This window comes from Bubalus kerabau, chromosome 8, assembly GCF_029407905.1.
Source record: "Bubalus kerabau isolate K-KA32 ecotype Philippines breed swamp buffalo chromosome 8, PCC_UOA_SB_1v2, whole genome shotgun sequence".
Taxonomy (NCBI): Eukaryota; Metazoa; Chordata; class Mammalia; order Artiodactyla; family Bovidae; genus Bubalus; species Bubalus kerabau.
Window position 1 is genome coordinate 7,983,505 of NC_073631.1, and position 20,433 is coordinate 8,003,937.

Sequence of the window (20,433 nt, forward strand, 5' to 3'; positions counted from 1 at the left end):
GTCTGCGTCTGAGGTGTATTCCTGATGTATCCTTGGAGACAGATGTACTCCACGTTCACCTACTCCTCCACCATCTTGTTCCATATGTATATATTTTCTCGTCTTACTGAATTATCTAGGTTCCCAATACAATGCTGAAAAGGAGTGGTGAAAGGGGAGACCCGTGTTTTAAACCTCGTCGTAGTAACAAAGCTTTGAGCTCATCATGAAGTATGAATTAATGGTAGGTTTTTTTGTAGATATTCTTTACTAAGTTGAGGAACTTTAAACTTTATCCACAGTTTACTGAGAGCTTTTCACACAAATGGTAAAGTCTGGTTTTTGATATTTTACCTATAAATATTAATTGTATATGACAGGCTAGGTTTTGTGCTGATAAAGAGAGCAGACCCAGACCTCTTTCCCATGCACTGGTTAAGTCACTGTGAAATGTCCTTCACACAGTCATAGGCATGTACAGCACACACCGCACCCAGAGGACTGCCTGCTCCCAAGCTGGTTCCAACAGAGTCACACCAAGTAGTTTCATTTTCATGGTTCTCTATATCCAAGAATTTCTTGTCGATCAACAAGGCTGTGGTTTTTCTTTTTAGGTCTTGCTTCTAAGACATCACTGGTTTTAATTTTGCAAATTTTCTTTCCCATAAATGTGCACTCAGGGATATCTTGACAGGTCTTGCACCCCTTTCATATATTCCCAACCCTAGCTCATGAGTAGACACTGAATGGTTAGTTTCCTGATATGGTATCAATATATTGATTACCATTATAATTTCCAAGTAAATAGTTCCTCTTATTTTTGCCTGGGAACAACTTCTTGCTACAAAAGAGACAAATGAACACAAGCATGGGGCTCAGGTAAATGTAACAGGCTTGAATGCAGTTGGATGAACTAGGGCAGGTTGGGACTGCCATCCTCTTCCCTCCCAAAACATTGATTTATTTGATTCATTCTAAAACTTTTGGTTGCTCTATGTGCTAGAAAGACTGGCAATGCAGCAACAAAAGATGAATAAGAAAGTAAAATATCTCTACTTTCATCTTCATCTTTAAGGCAGAAGAGGTTATATTTTTAAAAGGAGTCAAAAATACACAGAAATAAACTACCAGGTATGTTACCTGGTGATAAGTGCTGTGGTTAAATATAAAGCAAGAAATGGGGAAGCAGGGGTTATAGAGAACGTAACATTTGAGAAAAGACCCAGAGGCAGTAAAGGAGAGAGTGTGCCATCATTTATGTGGGAAATCAGAGAATGAGGGAAGAGCAAGAGTAGAGCTAAGCCATGGAGCTTGCCTGGCACTCATGACACATAGCAATGGGGAGAGACAAGGTCAGAGAGGTCAAGGAGATGTGATGGGGGGTGGGGACTCACAGGCCATTGTAAAGACTCATTTGGCATCAATTCAATGTGAAAGAATGCCATCAGAGATCTAATGGACAGGAGACATGCTATAACTCGTATTTCAACAAGACCACTCTGGAGTCATATAGAGAGGAGATGACAGGCAAGCAAGCATGAAAATGGATGAGCACTAGTTCTCCCTAACCTGCTGGCTCTTCCTCCATGTTTTCTACTACACACACCTCAGGAATAGTGCCTGGGCTGGGGTCTCACAAACAGGTAGTTTCTCCTATCACTTACATCTGGGATTTCAAGGTCAAGTCCCTCTTCTTCCTCTAAGCTGGAACCTCCAGATGCTGGGCAGAGCTGTCCCCAAACAAAACTGTGGGCAGGGTCTATAGAACACCAAAATAAAGTCATCCTGCATGGACAGAGAGAAAGGACTCACGCTGGAGCATCTACCATATGGCAGCCTAGGCAAGAGCTGGGTGCTCAATACATGTAACTTAATTAATTAAACATCACAACAATCTGTAAGATACAAAATGGCTGGAAAGCTGGGGTGGGCTTTAGTGGGAAATTTCTACCCTTTCCCTCTCTCTTCCTCCTACAGTCGCACTGATCTGGGAGAAAACAAAAACAAAAACAAAAAGCAGTGGCAAATAATCAACCTGATTATGAAAAGAAAAGTACACTGCTCCTGGAGAGGCAGCTCAGAGGGCAGAGCCTTCAAGATTCCATCTCCAGCCGAGACCTCAGGAGCTGACAAATTCGATATTACACATTTGGTTCCAGGCTAAATTAAGCCCCACCTTGGGGGAGCTAACCACAAGGGAGTTAAAGGTGGAGCCATGCATAAGCAGAAACTTGAAGCCATTAAAAATGTGCTCTGAAGATTTTCAGGTTCACCACTCTTCTACTCAGGAGGGATGAGCCAAGTTCAGGAGCAAAAGCTAGACCTTCCTCTTGCTGGATTACCTGGGGCCAGGTGGGAGTGACAGAGGTGAATGAGTGCAGTTGGGTTGGAGGGTCATGCTTGCTTTGCCTTTAATGCCCACCCTGTTTGGGAGATCCCACTCCTTCTCTTTGAGATGCTCAAAGTTTCATGTGAAGGTGTAGGAAAGAACAGGAATTCCATCATCCCCACCCCTTCCTACAGGAAGCATTAACTGAAGGTCAGGACAACATATGTATCCATCACAATGTCAGCAGTTGACGTGACAGGAGACACATTCTTCCAGCAACAGAGACTTGACTGGAGAAGTCAGGTCTAGGGTCTGAACTCCTAGACTGGGAGATGACCTGGAACCATGATGACTTGTGCACTCTGAATAAGCACTAGGAGATGGAACGTCACAATATCCACAAGGATCTTGAGATCATGATTAGGAACTAAGTTGTGTCCCCCAAATTTACATGCTGAAATGCTAGCCCCCAGTAACTCAGAATGTGACTACATTTGGAAATAGGATCTTTAAGGAGGTAATTAAATTAAAACCAATTTAGTGGGGTGGGCCCTAATTGAATAGGACTGCCTTCCTTATAGGAAGAAGACCCTGAGACATAGCACAGAGGAAAGACCATGAGAGGACTCAGGGTGAGGATGACCATTCCAGCCAAGGAGGGAAGCCTCAGGAGGAGCCAGCCTTGCCAAAACCTTGATCTTGGACTTCCGGCTTCCACAGCTATGAGAGAATAAATGATGTTTATGCCATTAAAGTGCTTTGTTGGGCAGTCCGAATAAATGATGTTTAAGCGGTTTAAATGCTATGTTGGGCAGTCCTAGCAGACTAGTACAGCCACCGTAAAAATGATTGACACTGGCTCCTTTGGGTTTCTAAACAACATTTTGGCTCTAACACCCCAAAGGAGATTAAAAATCATGATAACATGACTCAGAAACACAGTAGTATTTGTGAATGAGGTTGTGAACATTCTCTCTGCTGTTCTGGCCCTGTGGTCTCCACCTCTGTTGCCTCCGTCCATCAGCTTCTTCGCCCCTCTCCTCCATCATCAGGATTCTACTCAGGTTCCATTCCATCCTCTCATCACTGCGCGTTAAACACACTACAGCATGTCTTCTCTGCAACACGCTGACCCAGAAGCATGGTGAAAAGCCTGTCCTTATTCCAAGGTTTTGGCAGAATCTTTCTATGGGAGGTATTCTCTTTCACTCTTCCTGGCACTGACGTTTAGATATCCTTCAATCTGTTAGAACCTGTACTCCCACATTTTCTGTGTTCACACAGTCAGAATGGTATACAAGCAGCAACGGTGCCACTACCTTCTTCTGTACCCACAGCAGACATTACTAGTTGAGCTGTACCCATGGCAGACATTACTAGTTGATCTGTAACCCACGACAGACATTACTAGTTGATCTGTACCCACGGTAGATATTACTAGTTGATTTGTCACCCCCAGCCATTCAGTTGATTCAAGCATAAAAAGTGTTCTTGATTTGTCTTTGGGTGGCTACCACCAATGGGTCAGAGCAGTGAAGCAGAGAAGAGTCCTCCATCCTCTACAATCTATGAAAAGAGAGTTGTTGCTCATGGATCTTTATCTTCTACAGCAGGAGTACAGGTTGTAGGCATGCACACGCGTGCACACACACACACACACACACACACACACACAGATGAGACTTGCCTCCAGCAAGAAGACAGGCACATTTACTGCCTGCTGGTCCCTAGACTTGTCAACTGACCTTACACACATTCCCTTATGTCTGGATTGCCGAGTGAAATTCTACCCTTCGGTTTCTCCCTCTGGAAATTCCCTAATGCCACAGTAAAAACCTCACTCCCTTCCCTGGCTCTGCTGGCCCTCAGCCTTGAGATCTCCTAATGGAAACTGCTCACTTCTCTTGGACTCCCAGGGGGTAATTAGCAGTCTGGAACTGCACCTCCCTTGTTCTCCCAAATAGGAAGGCAAAGCCATTGCCAAGACTGTTGTGGATGTCAACTCATCCCTTCCTTGAAGAGAGCATGCGAAGGAGTTGTTCCGTGTTGACTGTCTCTGCATATTTATTGACTGAAACATTTGCATGGCTGCTTTTCACATTTGCAGTTTTAGACCACAGATGCTGAGCATGTTTAATCATACAGCAAAGCTCACATCTAATGAGAAAAATGTCAAGTATATTGTTATCTGCCATAAAAGCTGTGAAAAATAACTCTACCATCTGCGATGTGCCTTCTGCTGCTGCCTCTAAGAATTTTACTAGTAACAATGTGAAATTAACAGTAGGGCAAACATTTAAAAATGGAAACTTGGTGAACTTCCTCCTATTTCTACAAACCAGAACGAAGTTGAGACCATCCCTCAAAGTCCTGTCTGTATCCCTCACCTGGGTTTCTGCAACAATCTGATACTGAATCTCTTGGCATCCTGTGTCCTCCAAATGCATCTTTAACACTGCTGCCAGAATTTTCTGTCTGACTACTTAAATACTGTATGTGGTATTTCCTCTCCCTAGCATAGACAGCTCTGTGACAGCTCCAGGCGGTTGTTCCAGCCCCCACACCTGCACCCTCATCTTAACCAGGGCAAGTCACTGGTCACTAACTGACCTCAACATACCCCACTCCCATCTATGCTGTCTCTGATAGCTCACCATTTTCTCTCCTCTAGGTATCAATTTCCACACGCATTGAACTCAAATGTCACCAATTCTGGGACTCCTGCAGAGAGAATCAATTGGTCCTCTCTTTGTGTGCAAGAAGCAATATAAGCCCATTTCTACAGGAAGACTTGTCACATAAAATCCTAATGCTCTGTAACCAGTGTCTTCCTAATTCAACTGTGAGTTTCTCTGTTGCACGGACAGTATTTCATCCATGGTCACCGTCCACACAGCTCAGCCCAGCCAAGTTCCTGCTTCCAAGATACAGTTTCTGTCTTTTGAATTGACTTGGATAACAAAGTCACTGTAATATGGGAAGAAAGAGTGGATGAGGTTTCTTACCCAAGAACTTGCAATATGGGGAGAAGGAGTGGATGAGGTTTTTTACCCAGGAACTTGCACTTTTCACTTTGGCAATACAAAACCTTGCCATTATGCTGGCCATATTTATTTCTAGTGTTTCTCTCTGTATTTTAGCTCTTTCTCCTGTTGAAAGAAATAACAGCCCTGTCAGTCAGAGAGCAATTGATCATGATAAAAATTCTCCTTTGAGACAGTGAGTTCATTTGTTCTTAAGTCATTCTTCACCACAAACTTCAGGCTCATTATACGAGGGGAGTGTGGTATCTCTGAGAAGCCACACGCTTAGAAGTTTATAATTTGCCTCCACGGATGACTCAGGTCTGGAGGTTTTGCCTCTTATTTGAGCGTGGCTTGGGTGGGGACGTGAGGGTAAATACAGCCTCATCTTGCTCACTGGCATGGATCCATAGATTCCAGGGGGCTGTACCTGTTCTCAGGAAAGGTGCCTGATTCTTGTTTGCGTGCTGGCCAGAGAAGGGGCAATTCTGTCCTCTGGGACTGAACCCTGCCCACTCAGGATGCCTCGACCAGCTCTGCTCCTGACTTCCACCCCTCTCCCTCCCTCTGAATCCCATCAAGACTTTCAGCTGGGGACTTTCCTGGTGGTCTAGTGGTTAAGAATCCACCTGCCAGTGCAGAGGAAACGGGTTTGAACCCTGGTCTGGGAAGATTCCACATTCCATGAGGCGACTAAGCCAGAGAGCTGCAGTTACTGAGCTGCATGCTCTAGAGCCAGGGCTTACAAGAGAAGCCACTGCAGTGAGGAGCCCAAGCACTGCAACTAGAGAGTAGCCTCCATTCACTGTAAATACAGAAGGCCCACACACAGCAACAAAGACCCAGCACACTCAAAAATAAACAACTTTTCTTAAAAAAAAAGACTCTCGCAAGAAATAAATTCATCTGATGTGACTTTTCAGAAGAAAAATGTAACATCTGGTATGATAACCGGGTTATCTCAGGAGACCCAGAGAAGGAACACATTGGCAGGCTTCATGTTGAAGCAGACCAGGAGACAGTGAGCAGGAAATGCAATCCAGGCAGGCTTTCCCTCCCCACCTTCACCCCAGCTTCCGCTCTGGCCAAACAGGAGCAGCCCTGAGGTCACAGATTCAGACACTCCACTCAGAGACTGACCAGACCTTCCCCATTCTCCTCTGATTTCCCATCATGAACATAGTCAGTTTTTCCCAGGACTCAACTTTGGCCAAAGATAGATGTATGTGACATACAGAGAGCCTATGCCTGCCGGGGAAGGAAGACACAGACACAGACACCCTAGATGATGGTGACTCTGTCTCCTCCTAGCCTTGCCCTGTACCAAACCTTCTGGAGTGAATAAAGGGCAAGGTTGGCAGGGGAGAGTAATGTCTATTCCCACCTGTTCTCCATATCAGCTATGTGGTCTGGTTTGGGGTTCACTGTGTCCCCTCAAAAGATGTTGGCATCCCAACCCCCCGTATCTCATTTGGAAATGAAGTCTTTCCAGATGTAGTCAAGTTAAGATAAGGTCTTTAAGGTAGATTTTAATCAATATGACTAATGTCCTTGTAAAAAGGGGAAATGATGGGATTTCCTTGGTGGTCCAATTACTAAGATTCTGTGCTCGAAACGTGCATGGGGTGGGGGGGTGGGGGGGGGGTGTTGGTTTCCATCCCTGGTCAGGGAACTAGAGCTCATCCAGAACTAATGATTCCATATGCTGCAACGAAGATCCCACATGCTGCAACTAAGACCCAGCATAGCCAAAAAAATAATTTTTTTAAAGCTGGGGGCAGGGGTGGGGGGACGTGGACACACAATGATGTGCACTTGAAGAAACATGTGGATGTGAAGGCAGATGTTAGCCAAGGGAGGCCAAAGATCGCCAGCAAACCACCAGCAGCTGAGGGACAGGCATGGGACAGGTCCTGCCTGTCCAACCAACTCTGCCAGCACCTTGATCCAGAAAGCTGGTCTCCAGGACAGCACATTTCTTCTGCCTAAGCCAGTCAGTTCTGCTGTTATGGTGGCTCAAGCAAACCAACACATGGCCCTTCATTAAAAAAGAGCCAGGTGAACTGGGCAGGACTTAGGTGCTCCTGCTGATGTCTTCAACATAGGGTGAGAATGACTTGGCCACTACTACTGAGGCTGTAACTTATCCTCAATGTGTATGATCCCTGAATTGGAGATTTTCCCTCCTGGCAGGTCAGTTTATGAATTCAGTAATATAGATGTGTGTGTGTTAGTTGCTCAGCCATTTCCGACTCGGTGCATCACCAAGGACTGTAGCCTGCCAGGCTTCTCAGGCTATGGAATTCTCCAGGCAAGAATGCTACAGTGGATTGCCATTTTCTTTTCCAGGGGATCTTTCCAACCCAGGGATAGAACCTGGGTGTCCTGTATTGCAGGCAGATTCCTTACCATCTGAGCCATCAGGGAAACCCCAGTAACATACATATATGGTTAGATAGATAGATAGGTAGATATCATTATAGAATGTTTGATTCCCCCTAAAATTCATATATTGAAATTCTAACTCTAACTCTAAGGTGATGGTATTTGGAAATGGGGCCCCTGAGAGTTGATTAGGTCATCATGATGAAGCCCTTATGATAGGGTTTATAAGGGGTCCCTTATAAAAGAGACCCTAGAGAGCTGAACACAATGAGAAGACAGCCATCTATGAACCAGGAAGCAGGTTCTCATCAGACATGGAATCTGCAGAAACCAAGGTCTTCAAGTTCCAGGCCCTAGAACCATGATAAATATTTTTTTCTCTTTATGCCATGTGGTCTATAGTATTTTTGTTATGGCAGGAAGAGCAGACTAAGATACATATTTTTAAATTATGTATTAGTTCAGTTCAGTTCAGTCACTCAGTCGTGTCTGACTCTTTGTGACCCCATGAATCACAGCACGCCAGGCCTCCCTGTCCATCACCTCCTGGAGTTCACTCAGACTCACATCCATTGAGTCAGTGATGCCATCCAGCCATCTCATCCTCTGTCGTCCCCTTCTCCTCCTGCCCCAATCCCTCCCAGCATCAGAGTGTTTTCCAATAAGTCAACTCTTCACATGAAGTGGCCAAAGTACTAGAGTTTCAGCTTTAGGATCATTCCTTCCAAAGAAATCCCAGGGCTGATCTCCTTCAGAATGGACTGGTTGGATCTCCTTGCAGTCCAAGGGACTATAGATTTCATAATATATATAACATCAAAAATATATGTTAATAAATAATATATCATACAACTACATATTATATATGCATTTATATATATAATATTTATGTCTATTTACTAGAGAAGTCATATAGGAATAAAGAATTTCAAAGTCAGAGAGCTTTTTGTTTTGAGAAAATACTTTTCATTTGATCATTTTTACTATTTTCTTTTACCCACTGTTCTTTTAGATTCAGTCTTGGATTTCTATTTGAGACATTTTCCTCTTTGGCAAAATTACTGATTGGAAACTTTTGTGGAATTCCCTTTTTCTGGAAATAATCTAAAAACCCAGGTTGAGAACTGCTCGTCTAGTAAGCATAATTGAGGATGAAAGAGGAAAGTGCTGGGTCTGCCCACTATGCCTGTACTGTCCAGTGTGGCAGCCCACAGCCAACTGTGGCTATTTCAGTTTCCATTAGTAAAACTGAATGGACTTCCTTAGCCACAGTGGTCAGACACTCATGAGCCACACATGGCAGCCTCATTGCAGCTATAGAACATCTCAGCTGTAGAACATTTTCATCCTTGAGAATGGCTCTATTGTGCAGTACTTACTGCCCAGGAGAAGCAAATGCTGAAGTATAAAAACATGACATTCCAACTCCAGCTCTCCATTTTCCTGATCATTCACCCAATGGAAGATAGTCTCTGTTTTCCAGCTTTTGATTCCCTTTCTACTAAGAGAGAGAAAAACAGCTTCTTAACATAATGGACTTGACTTGGGAATGAAAGGAAATGGATGTAAACAGTTTAGTGCAACAAATATGAACCAGGCATTGTAAACCTGTAGACCAAAGACATAATACATCCTCCTAGCCTCATCCAGTCACATAGTGAGAGATAAGGTTTTATAAAAATTATAATACAACATAGTGTGTAGCATAGGGAACTCTACTCAATACTCTCTAATGACCTATATAGGAAGCAAATCTAAACAAGAGTGGGTATATGTATAATTGATTGACTCTGCTGCACAATAGAAACTAACACAGCATTATGAATTAACTATAAGCCAATAAAAATTTAAAAAAGAATTCTAATACAGGCAATAACAAATATACATAAGATATTAAGCTAGGATGAATGATGACACAGTGGTTGAAGGATTCATTGGAGGGCTGTGCAGGCATTTGCAAGGAGACTCCATGTAGAAAGTGTTTCTAAAAGAGAAAGTTTGAGGATGGACTGAAATGTGATGCACAGATAAAGTGCCCCCAAGTTTTCTGATGTGGAACTCATGCAGTAAAATATAGGTCTCTCCTCTCCTACACTATTCCTTTTCTGTGATTACTGATCTAAATAAGAAGTGTTCAAATCTTATTTTCCAAAACACATTATTTAAACAAAGTCTTAAATGAAAGTATGAGATGTAAAAAACATATTAAAAAAAAAAACATTGGGATTCTACTTCTGGTCAATACAGAGTAACAGATATCATATATCTCCTTTTGACTGAAAAAATAATAAGAAATAACAGTTTTTAAGATATTGGACAACACTTAACAAAGGACTTAACACTTAACAGCAGGGCCACAGGACTGGAAAAAGTCAGTTTTCATTTCAATCCCAAAGAAAGGCAATGACAAAGAATGTTCGAACTACTACACAATTGCACTCATCTCACATTCTAGCAAAGTAATGCTCAAAATTCTCCAAGCCAGGCTTCAACAGTATGTGAACCAAGAATTTCCAATGTTCAACCTGGATTTAGAAAAGGCAGAGGAACCAGAGGTCAAATTGCCAACATCAGCTGGATCATGGAAAAAGCAAGAGAGTTCCAGAAAAACATCTATTTCTGCTTTATTGACTATGCCAAAGCCTTTGACAGTGTGGATCACAACAAACTGTGGGAAATTCTTCAAGAGATGGGAATACCTGACCACCTTACCTACCTCCTGAGAAATCTGTATGCAGGTCAAGAAGCAATAGTTAGAACTGGACATGGAACAACAGACTGGTTCCAAATTGGGAAAGGAGTACATCAAGGCTGTATATTGCAATCCTGCTATTTTAACTTATATGCAGAGTATATCATGTGAAATGCTGGGGTGGATGAAGCACAAGCTGGAATCAAGATTGCCAGGAGAAATATCAGTAACCTCAGATACGCAAATGACACCACTCTTATGGCAGAGAGTAAAGAAGAACTAAAGACTGTCTTGATGAAAGTAAAAGAGGATAGTGAAAACACTGGCTCAAAACTCAATATTCAAAAAACTAAGATCATGGCATCACTTCATGGCAAATAGATGGGGAAACAATGGAAACAATGACAGGCTTTATTTTCTTTGGTTCCAAAATCACTGCAGATGGTGACTGCAGCCATGAAATTAAAAGAAACTTGCTCCTTGGAAGAAAAGCTATGACCAACCTCGACAGCATATTAAAAAGCAGAGATATTATTTTGCTGACAAAGGTCTGTGTAGTCAAAGCTATGGTTTTTCCAGTAGTCATGTATGGATGCAAGAGTTGGACTATAAAGAAAGCTGAGCGCTGAAGAATTGATGCTTTTGAACTGTGGTGTTGGAGAAGACTCTTGAGAGCCACTTGGACTGCAAGGAGATCAAACCAATTAATCCTAAAAGACATCAGTCCTGAATATTCACTGGAACTGATGCTGAAGCTGAAACTCCAATACTTTGGCCACCTGATGTAAAGAACTGACTCCTTAGAAAAGACCCTGATGCTGGGAAAGATTGAAGGCAGGAGGAGAAGGGAATGACAGAAGATGAAATGGTTGGATGGCATTACCTACTCTATGGACATGAGTTTGAGCAATCTTTGAGAGTTGGTGATGGACAGGGAAGCCTGGTGTGCTGCAGTCCATGGGGTCACAAAAAGTCAGACACAGCTGAGCGACTGAACTGAACTAACAAAGGATACTGATCACTGAGGAACAGAGAACAACCTAGATGAGGTCTAAAATTGCAGGAGCACACAGGGTGTGACCCAGGTGCCAGAAGACTCCATCATTTGAGGAGACAGAGCTGAGAGGTCAGGGTTTATAGGACAGTCAGAATTCACAAGACAAAAGTGCAGGATGGAGAGTGAGAGAGAAAGAGAGAGCAAGAGAGTTCTGCAAAGTTTCCCGTAGGAGTATTCACAAGTGCTGATCTGTGAATGCATGTAAAAGATTACCTGAGGCCAGGTAGGAACCCTTTAAATGATTGTAGGGAACACTGCCTGCAGCTACACAAGGACAAAGAGGGTGCCTGTCCCACCAGCCAGATTGGATAACTCAGAATTTATTGTGGGGAGAGTACTCAGAAGATCTTGCCCCTGCAGTAGGAACCTGGTCCTGTCTTTAAAAATATATATTAATCATTTCTTAAGAATTTTCATTTTCAAGCAGTTTAACTTTTCCTAGAAGAAAACTTCAGATCATTTACGAGAATACTAAAATAATCAGTCCTCACCAGGGTAAAATTCACAATGTCTGCATTCTCAACAAGATTCCCAGTCATTCAAAGATGCCAGAAAATGTAGCCTATAATGAGGAGGAAACACAACCAGTGAGAACTGACCCAGAAAAGATACACAAGGAAGAATTACCAAAGATGTTAAATCTATTACAATTGTATTCCATATGTCCAAAAAGTTAACTAGAGACATGACAGATAGTTCCATAGAAACAAGTTGGAGATGAAAACTGTAATATCTAAGACAAATGATACAGTGGATGCAATTAATGGCATATTAGGCTTTATAGAAGAAAATATTTTAATATAAAAACTTAAAGATACAGAAACAGAAAATTTCCAAAATTAAAACACATAGAGGCAAAAAAGGATAATAGTAAAAAGATGAATGAAACCTCAGTGCACTGAGACAAGTCCAAGCAGCCTAGTACAGGCATCCTTGGATGCCTCAAAAGAAAGGGGAAACAGAAGCTGTTAAGTTCCAATTTCAATGTCTTTACAAAGCCACAGACCCAAGAAGTTCAGTGAACTTCAAGTACAAAAAACATAAAAGATAATTAAGCTAAGGTACATTATTCTCAAATTGCTCAAAACCAATGATATAGAAAAAAATCTTAAAAGCTGTCAGTGAAGGTCTGCTTTGCTCTTCATTGCATAAAGAGTAACAAAGTATGACAACAGAATTCTTTTTTCTTGTAAAGTAATTTATTTATTTTAATTGGGGGCTAATTACTTTACAACATTGTACTGGTTTTTGCCATACATTCACATGAATCAGCCATGGATGTACATGTGAACCTGAACCCCCCATCCTGAACCCCCCTCCCACCTCCCTCCCCATACCTTCCTTCAGGGTCATCCCAGTGCACCAGCCCTGAGCAACCTGTCTCATGCATCGAACCTGGACTGATGATCTATTTCACATATGACAATATACATGTTTCGATGCTATTCTCTAAAATCATCCCACCCTCGCCTTCTGCAACAGAGTCCAAAAGTTTGTTATTTACATCTGTGTCTCTTTTGCTGTCTTGCATATAGGGTCATCATTACCATCTTTCTAAATTCCATATATATGCGTTAATATACTGTATTGGTGTGTTTTTTCTGACTTACTTCACTGTGTATAATAGGCTCCACTTTCATCCACCTCGTTAGAACTGACTCAAATGCATTCTTTTTAATGGCTGAGTAATATTCCATTGTGTATATGTACCGCAGCTTTCTTATTCAGCCAATGGGCGTCTAGGTTGCTTCCATGTCCAGCTATTGTAAACAGTGCTGCGATGAACATTAGGGTACACATGTTTCTTTAAATTCTGGTTTCCTTGGTGTGTCTGCCCAGCAGTGGAATTGCTGGGTTGTATGGCACTTCTATTTCCAGTTTTTTAAGGAAGCTCCACACTGTTCTGCATAGTGGCTGTACTAGTTTGCATTCCCACCAACAGTGTAAGAGGGTTCCCTTTTCTCCACACCCTCTTCAGCATTTAATTGTAGACTTTTGGATAGCAGCCATTCTGATCAGCGTGAGATGGTACCTCATCATGGTTTTGATTTGCATTTCTCTGATAGTGAGTGATGTTGAGCATCTTTTCATGTGTTTGTTAGCCATCTGTATGTCTTCTTTGGAGAAATGTCTGTTTAGTTCTTTGGCTCATTTTTTAATTGGGTCGTTTATTTTTCTGGAATTGAGCTGCAGGAGCTGCTTGTATGTTTTTGAGATTAATTCTTTGTCAGTTGTTTTGTTTGCTATTATTTTCTCCCATTCTGAAGGCTGTCTTTTTACCTTGCTTATAGTTTCCATCATTGCACAAAAGCTTTTAAGTTTAATTAGGTCCCATTTGTTTATTTTTTATTTTATTTCCATTACTCTGGGAGGTGGGTCATAGAGGATCCTGCTGTGATTTATGTCACAGAGTGTTTTGCCTATGTTTTTCACTAGGAGCTTTATAATTTCTGGTCTTACATTTAGATCTCTAAATGGATCTCTAATCCATTTTGATTTTATTTTTGTGTATGGTGTTAGATTTACATTTTTTTATATGGTAGCTCAGAGGTTAAAGCATCTGCCTGCAATGTGGGAGACTGGGTTTGATCCCTGGGTCTGGAAGATCCCATGGAGAAGGAAATGGCAACCCACTCCAGTATTCTTGCCTGGAGAATCCCATGGATGGAGGAGCGGGCTGGGCTACAGTCCACGGGGTCACAAGTAGTCAGACACGACTGAGCGACTTAACTTTCATTTTCGTGGTGTTAGAAAGTGTTCTAGTTTCATTCTTTTACAAGTTGTTGACCAGTTTTCCCAGCACCACTTGTTAAACAGATTGTCTTTTCTCCATTGGATATTCTTGCCTCCCTTGTCAAACATAAGGTGTCCATAGGTGTGTGGATTTATCTCTGGACTTTCTATGTTGTTCCATTGACCTATATTTCTGTCTTTGTGCTACTACCATACTGTCTTGATGACTGTAGCTCTGTAGTATAGTCTGAAGTCTGGCAGGTTGATTCCTCCATTCTTGTTTCTCAAGACTGTCTTGATGACTGTAGCTCTGTAGTATAGTCTGAAGTCTGGCAGGTTGATTCCTCCATTCTTGTTTCTCAAGACTGCTTTGGCTATTTGAGGTTTTTTGTATTTCCATACAAATTGTGAAATTATTTGTTCTAGTTCTCTGAAAAATACTGTTGGTAGCTTGATAGGTTGAGAAGGAAATGGCAACCCACTCCAGTGTTCTTGCCTGGAGAATCCCAGGGACAGGGGAGCCTGGTGGGCTGCTGTCTATGGGGTCGCATAGAGTTGGACACGACTGAAGAGACTTAGCAGCTGTAGCAGCAGCAGCAGCAGCTTGATAGGGATTTCATTGAATCTATAGATTGCTTTGGGTAGTATACTCATTTTCACTATATTGAATTCTTCCAATCCATGAACATGGTATATTTCTCCATCTATTTGTGTCATCTTTGATGACAGTGTTTTATAGTTTTCTATATATAGGTTTTTTGTTTCTTTAGGTAGATTTATTCATAAGTATTTTATTCTTTTCATTGCAATGGTGAATGTAATTGTTTCCTTAATTTCTCTTTCTGTTTTCTCCTTGTTAGTGTATAGGAGTGAAAGGGATTTCTGTGTGTTAATTTTTTATCCTGCAACTTTACTATATTCATTGATTAGCTCTAGTAATTTTCTTGTGGAGTCTTTAGCGTTTTCTATGTAGAGGATCATGTCATCTGCAAACAATGAGAGTTTTACTTCTACTTTTCCAATCTGGATTCCTTTTATTTCTTTTTCTTCTCTAATTGCTGTGGCTAAAACTTCCAAAACTATGTTGAATAGTAGTGGTGACAGTGGGCACCCTTGTCTTGTTCCTGACTTTAGGGGAAATGCTTTCAATTTTTCACCATTAAGGATAATGTTTGCTGTGGGTTTATCCTAAATAGCTTTTATTTTGCTGAGGTATGTTCCTTGTATGCCTGCTTTCTGAAGGGTTTTGTTTTTTTTTTTTTTTTTAATCATAAATGGATGTTGAATTTTGTCAAAGGCTTTCTCTGCATCTATTGAGATAATCATATGGTTTTTATTTTTCAATTTTTTAATGCGGTGTATCACATTGATTGATTTGCGAATATTGAAGAATCCTTGCATCCCCAGGATAAAGTCCACTTGGTCATGATGTACAATCTTCTTAATGTGTTGTTGGATTCTGTTTGCTAGAATTTTGTTAAGGATTTTTGCATCTATGTTCATCAGTGATATTGGCCTGTAGTTTTCTTTTTTTGTGGCATCTTTGTCTGGTTTTGGTATTAAGGTGATGGTGGCCTCATAGAGTGAGTTTGAAAGTTTACCTTCCTCTCCAATTTTCTGGAAGAGTTTGAGTAGGATAGGGGTTAACTCTTCCCTAAATTTTTGGTAGAATTCACCTGTGAAGCCGTGTGGTCCTAGGCTTTTGTTGGCTGGAAGATTTCTGATTACAGTTTCGATTTCTGCACTTGTGATGAGTCTGTTGAGATTTTCTATTTTTTCCTGGTTCAGTTTCGGAAAGTTATACTTTTCTAAGAATTTGTCCATTTCTTCCAAGTTGTCCATTTTATTGGCATACAGTTGCTGATAGCAGTCTCTTATGATCCTTTGTATTTTTTCCGTGATTGTATTTCTTTGTGATTTCTCCAATTTTATGTCTAACTTTGAGGATTTGATTCTTCTCCCTTTTTTCTTGATGAGTATGGCTAATGGTTTGTCTATTTTATCTTCTCAAAGAACCAGCTTTTAGCTTTGTTGATTTTTGCTATGGTACCCTTTGTTTCTTTTGCAGTTATTTCTGCCCTAATTTTTATGATTTCGTTCCTTCCACTAACCCTGGGGTTCTTCATTTCTTCTTTTTCTAGTTGCTTTAGGTGTCAAGTTACGTTATTTATTTGATTTTTCTCTTGTTTCTTGAGGTAAGCTTGTATTGCTATGATCCTTCCCCTTAGCATTGTTTTTACTGAATCCCATAGGTTTTGGGTTGTTGTGTTTTTATTTTCATTCATTTATATGCATATTTTTATTTCTTTTTTGGTTTCTTCTGTGATTTGTTGGTTATTTCAGAAGCGTGTTGTTTAGCCTCCGCATGTTTGTATTTTTAATAGTTTTTTTTCCCTGTAATTGACATCTAATCTTACTTCATTATGATCAGAAAAGATGCTTGAGATGATTTCAATGTTTTGGGATTTACCAAGGCTAGATTTATGGCCCAGGATGTGATCTATCCTGGAGAAGGTTCCATGTGCAGTTGAGAAAAAGGTGAAATTCATTGTTTTGGGGTGAAATGTCCTATCGATAGCAATTATGTCTAACTAGTCCATTGTATCATTTAAAGTTTGTGTTTCCTTGCTAATTTTCTGTTTAGTTGATCTATCCATAGGTGTGAGTTGGGTATTAAAGTCTCCCACTATTTTCTGTTACTGTTGAATTTCCCTTTCATACTTGTTAGCATTTGCCTTACATATTGCAGTGCTCCTATATTGAGTTCATATATAATTGTTATATGTTCTTCTTGGACTGGTCTTTTGACATTATGGAGTGTCCTTTGTTGTCTCTTTTCACAGACTTTATTTCAAAGTCTATTTTATCTGATATGAATATTGCTATTCCTGCTTTCTTTTGGTCTCTATTTGCATGAAATATCTTTTTCCAGCCCTTCACTTTCAGTCTGTATGTGTCCTTTGTTTTGAGGTGGCTCTCTTGTAGACAGCATATATAGGGGTCTTGTTTTTGTATCTATTCAGCCAGTCTTTGTCTTTTGGTTGGGGCATTCAACCCATTTACATTTAAGGTAATTATTGATAAGTATGATCCTGTTGCTATTTACTTTGTTGTTTTGGGATCGAGTTTATACACCTTTTCTGTGTTTCCTGTCTAAAGTAGATCCTTTAGCATTTGTTGAGGAGCTAGTTTGGTGGCGATGAATTCTCTCAGCTTTTGCTTGTCTGTAAAGCTTTTGATTTCTCCTTCATATTTGAATGAGATCCTTGCTGGTACAGTAATCTGGGTTGTAGGTTTTTCTCTTTCATCACTTTAAGTATGTCCTCCCATTCCCTTCTGGCTTGAAGAGTTTCTATTGAAAGATCAGCTGTTATCCTTATGGAAATCCACTTGTGTGTTATTTGTTGTTTTTCCCTTGCTGCTTTTAATATTTAGTCTTTGTGTTTGATATTCATTAATTTGATTAATATGTGTCTTTGGGTGTTTTGCCTTGGGTTTGTCTTATTTGCGACTCTCTGGGTTTCTTGGACTTGGGTGGCTATTTCCTTCCCCATTTTAGGGAAGTTTTCAACTATTATCTCCTCAATTATTTTCTCATGGCTTTTCTTTTTGTCTTCTTCTTCTGGGACGCCTATGATTCAAATGTTGGGGCATTTCACATTGTCCCAGAGGTCCCTGAGGTTGTCCTTGTTTCTTTTAATTCTTTTTCCTTTTTTCTTCTCTGCTTCATTTATTTCCAGCGGTCTATCTTCCACCTCACTTATCCTATCTTCTGCCTCAGTCATTCTACTGTTGGTTCCCTCCAGAGTGTTTTTTATCTCAGTTACTGCATTATTCATTATTGATTGACTCTTTTTTATTTCTTCTAAGTCCTTGTTAAACTTTTCTTGCCTCTTCTCAAACCTTGTCTCCAGACTATTTATCTGTAACTCCATTTTGTTTTCAAGATTTTGGATCATTTTTACTATCATTATTCTGAATTCTGTTTCAGGTAGACTTCCTATCTCCTCCTCTTTTGTTTGGTTTGGTGGGCATTTATCATCTTCCTTTACCTGCTAAATATTTCTCTTCCTTTTCATCTTGTTTAGATTGCTGTGTTTGGGGTGGCCTTTCTGTATGCTGGAAGTTTGTGGTTCCTTTTTATTGTGGAGGTTCCTCCCTGTGGGCGGGGTTGGACAAGTGGGTTGTCAAGATTTCCTGGTTAGGGAAGCTTGTGTCGGTGTTCTTGTGGGTGAGATGGATCTCTTCTCTCTGGAGTGCAATGAAGTGTCCAATAGTGAGTTTTGAGGTGTCTGTGGGTTTGGTGTGACTTTTGGCCACCTGTATTTTAATACTCAAGGTTATGTTCCTACATTGTTGGAGAATTTTCATGCTATGTCTTGCTCTGGAACTTGTTGGCTCTTGGGTGGAGCTTGGTTCAGTGTAAGTATGGAGGCTTTTTGCATGAGCTCTTGTCGATTAATGTTCCCTGGAGTCAAGAGTTTTCTGGTGTTCTCAAGTTTTCGATTTAAGCCTCCTGCCTCTGGCTTTCAGTCTTATTCTTACAGTAGCCTCAAAACTTCTCCATCCATACAGCACTGATGATAAAACATCTAGGTTAATGGTGAAAAGATTCTCCACAATGAGGGACACCCAGAGAGGTTCACAGAGTTACATGGAGAAGAGAAGAGGGAGAAGGGGGATAGAGGTGACCAGGAGGAGAAGAGGGGGAATCAAAAGGGGAGAGAGAAATCTAGCCAGTAATCACTTCCCTACGTGCTCTCCACAGTCTGGATCCCTCAGAGATGTTCATAGAGTTACACAAAGAAGAGAAGAGAGAGGAAGGAGATAGAGGTGACCAGGAGGAGAAGAGGGGGAGTCAAAAGGAGAGAGACAGATCTAGCCAATAATCAGTTCCCTAAGTGTTCTCCACAGCCTAGAACACCCAAAGAGATTCACAGAGTTGAGTAGAGAAGGGGAAGGGAGGAGATAGAGGTGACCTGGGGGAGAAAAAGGAAAATCAAAAGGGGGAGAGAGCAATCAAGCCAGTAATCACACTCCTAAGTAAAAATGGGTGCTGAAGACTGGATTCTTAAAGGTAAAATATTGATAACAAATACCAAAAAGCAAAGATTAAAAATCTAGAGTAGAGGTTGGACTCTCAAAAATATAATATTAAAAAAAAATCACAAAAATTATTATTATATATATATATATAATTTGGTTTAAAAATAGGATCTTTTTTGGCAAGGTAATAGTAGGTTACAAAAATGAAAATTAAAGGAGTAATAAATAACTTAAAAATTAAAATATTTTTTAAATTAAAAAAATGATTAATAGTAAAATATATCTAGGAATTTCTCTGGAGCTGTTGAGGGCAGTGTGGGGTCAGTTCAGTTTCAGATAGTTCCTTGCTCCAGCTTATACTTCTCAGTCTATAGGCCCCTTCCAATGTAGTCAGTGCTAACTACAGGGTTTTAATCCATTGTACCTGTCACTTCCAAAGCAGGTCCCTCTTCTTTGTTTATTTTGGCTTCCTCCGTTTGCAAGTCTCTTCAGTGTCTAACTTCCACCCTGACACAAGTGGGTGAAGGTGGTCACTTACTTAGGCTCACTTGTTCAGTTTTGCTGTGGGGAGGGAGGAACGCTGCAAACAAATATCACTGGCATGTGTGGGGAGTACTCGCGGTGTTTCAGCCACACTGGGTTTGCCCCCACTCACAGCGTGTGTGCTTTCCCGGTCTATACTGCTCAGGCTCCAGGTTGCTCTGCAGGAGAACTGTCTAAAGTGAGCTCTGGGTTGCGTGTCCTTCCCAGGTCTAAACCACTCAGGTTCAGGTTCTCGGGTACTCCACAAAGGCACAGACTCGGTTGGGCCTGCGTTTCTGTGCCCTTCCCTGGTCCGAGCAGCTCAGGCAACCAGGTGCTTGGTGAGCGCACTCTCCCAAGTGTGTGGTACGTTTTATCACCTCCCTGGTCCTATTCACTTGTTTTCCTGGGTGTGCAGCGGGAGTGCCGTCTCAGGAGTGCTGTGTGTCTCCTCTGGGGAGCTGATCTCTGAGTGCAACCCTCCTGGCAGATGTCAACCATCCAGGATCCCAGGAAGACTTGGTTGGTAACTGGGAGCCTGCTCACAATTTGGTGGAGGATGCCATCTCTGGGGCTGAGACTGCCCCTCGCCTTCCAGCTCTGGCTGTCACGCACCTGCCCCTCTGCCTCTGGCAGGGGGAGGAGCTGGTCCACAGCCGGCTGGCTC

At 41.3% G+C, this 20,433-nt stretch overlaps 1 long non-coding RNA gene across 1 annotated transcript; it reads right to left on the reverse strand.

The window, feature by feature from the left end:
• Positions 1-576: 576 nt before the first annotated feature.
• Positions 577-9,216, reverse strand: LOC129658836 (uncharacterized). The gene is made up of 3 exons (XR_008717525.1): positions 9,096-9,216; positions 5,314-5,457; positions 577-820 (listed from the first exon to the last, which is right to left on the reverse strand). It is a non-coding gene; the product is annotated as an uncharacterized LOC129658836 (long non-coding RNA).
• Between the last annotated feature and the right edge of the window lie 11,217 nt (positions 9,217-20,433).